This window comes from Rana temporaria, chromosome 4 (genome assembly GCF_905171775.1).
Source record: "Rana temporaria chromosome 4, aRanTem1.1, whole genome shotgun sequence".
Lineage (NCBI taxonomy): Eukaryota > Metazoa > Chordata > Amphibia > Anura > Ranidae > Rana > Rana temporaria.
In genome coordinates, this window is record NC_053492.1 from 381,841,105 (window position 1) to 381,843,720 (window position 2,616).

Genomic DNA, 2,616 nt, shown 5'->3' on the forward strand with positions numbered 1-2,616 from the left:
CAAGGCAAACAACATAAAGGTGGGGAAAATGGAAGTAGAGCAAATGCAATTTGTGTCATTGTGTTGTACAATGGCCAGCTTCTGGCCAGGAATAAAAATTCCTCTGGTCCCAACCAAAAGGCCCCGCCCAAAAGGCAGGTGTGAAAAAATGTGTAGTGCAGTGACCTAGGTGCCATCACTGTGACCCTCACTCAAAGTGAAATTAGGCACCCCTGGACTGCCACTTCAGGGGCACATACACCACGCTTTATTCAGGACCTAGCCTTCCGCCAGACCCAGTGCGTATCCATCCTCACCAGGGGTACCATTCCTGATTTCTCGGGGGAGCCTACCGCCGGCCTCCAAGTTCGTTAGGATGCTCTGGACTCGGCTCGTAACAATACTAAGCTTCTAGGAACCATTACACCAAAAGGATTTGTATAGCCACCACCCCAACCTCCCTCATAGTCGGGGCAGTAGCACAGCGCCTCCTCTTGGCAACTGATAAGAGCAGATCCTACACTTGATCTTAGCCAAAAGGCAGAGAAGCTACATAAATACACAGATGATACACATATATAGTGTATGAGCTGTTTTACCTGAAAAGGTTTTTTTTTTCTCTTCCATCACATCCTGATAGCTACATAGCCCCATAACTTATTACAGCCAGGTGGATTATAGCACTTACGGTTAAAGTATATGTAGCACTCACCCCCAAAAGGGCTGCTGATTTGTCCCGGGTTCCTGCAATAGGAGCCAGGCACACAGCAGTCACTCTTCTGGGTCAATAAACAGCCTTGGGGTTTCTTTTTTAATGTATGCTGATTAAATTGAATAGGGCATAGGGAGATGTGAGATGCTCCATGAACACTAAGCAATAGATTGAGGACACTCTTCACTGTCCCCCTACTTCTCTGGGCAGTTTCTCCAGCAAAAGCCCAGAAATTGGACAGCACCAGAACACCTTCAGTAATGTCCCATGCCAGGGGAGCACTAGTATAGATAGGTAACAGTCACTAACAGTCACTAGGATCCTTCATTCAGGCCTGTACTCACAGTGCCCCTGAGTACTTGGATGTCTCCCTCCAAAATCAGGTAGACAAGTCCTTAGTGGATCTTTCAGACCAGATCCCCAGTGGAATCCCTTGCTAGCCTCAGCGATTTCAGCAGACTAAGCCCCCCCCCGCTCTGTCACAGCTGGGCGGCCAACGAAAACAGGTAGAATTTCCAGCTGGGCTGCCAGAAAGGGCAGCAGCCCTTCAGGCTGGGAACTTCTCCCGGACAATACAAGGCTGCCTCAGGCCACAGTCTATTTCTTCACCCTCCAATCACCTACTGGGCACTGTTCCTCAGGGATTGGCTGAAACTACATAAATATTCAGGCTGCTTATCTGACTTTCCCAACCAACTATATTCTGGAATTCTCCAGAAAACAGAGGGAAGCGAAAAAACCTGCAGAGCCCAAAACAGCCCAAAGTAAGTACAAGCTGCTCAATTAATTACAAGAGAGCCACCAGAACTAAATGTACCTGACCTAGCACCATATCTAGAAGGGTGCTACATAGATCAACTTCTGTTGAATGTCAGTGGCTACTAGGGATGAGCCGAACACCCCCCCTGTTCGGTTCGCACCAGAACCTTCGAATGGACCGAACATTCGCGCAAACATTTAGAACCCCATTGACGTCAATGGGACTCGAACGTTCAAATTCAAAAGTGCTAATTTTAAAGCCTAATATGCAAGTTATTGTCGGAAAACAGGTTTGGGATCCCGGGTCTTGCCCCAGGGAACATGTATCAATGGAAAAAAAAGTTTTAAAAACTGTGGGCCAGATTCACAAAGCACTTACGCCGACGTATCTAGAGATGCGCGGCGTAATTGAAAAATGCGCCGCGCCTGATCCTCAAAACGAGATACGCCTGAAAACCATTTTTTCCCGTCCGACGTAAAACGATTACACCGGCGCATCTTGGAGCACAAAATATGCTAGACACACCATTGTTTTGCTAGGCAAAGATGCAAATGAGGGAGATACGGCGATCCACAGGTGATAGTGGATGCCCAATACCTCATATGGCACGTCCGTGCCAAACACCCAGGGTCCAGCCATGACAGCTACATATACCGTCAAAGCGACATCCCAAGACAATTTGAACAGAACATGTATGGGGACAGCTGGCTGGTTGGTGAGTGACATGGGTGTCAGGTATGACTGTCCCCCCCCCCCCCCATGATGCAGACATCACGAGGGGCACATGCATGACTAACATCCTCCTGTCTTTTCCCTTCCAGGTGACTCTGCATATGCACTTGGACCCCATCTCATGACTCCATTCCGGAACCCCCAAACCCCAGGAGAGGAAAACTACAATGCTGCACACATACGTACCCGTGCAGTGGTGGAACGCACCTTTGCCCTCCTGAAGTCCCGTTTCCGATGCCTGGATAAGTCTGGGGGTACCCTGTTGTATTCCCCAAACTTTGTGTACCAGATCATCGGTGCATGTTGCATTCTGCACAACTACACCATGAGAAGGGGCCTGGAGATTGACATACGTGATGACTAGAGTTGAGCGGACACCTGGATGTTCGGGTTCGGGTCCGAACCCGAACTTAAAAAAAAAATCCGAACCCGA

General features: G+C 48.7%; 1 non-coding gene across 1 annotated transcript; it reads right to left on the reverse strand.

The window, feature by feature from the left end:
- Positions 1–350: 350 nt before the first annotated feature.
- LOC120938744 lies at positions 351–532 on the reverse strand. The gene has a single exon (XR_005749203.1). It is a non-coding gene; the product is annotated as a U2 spliceosomal RNA (small nuclear RNA).
- Positions 533–2,616: the final 2,084 nt, after the last annotated feature.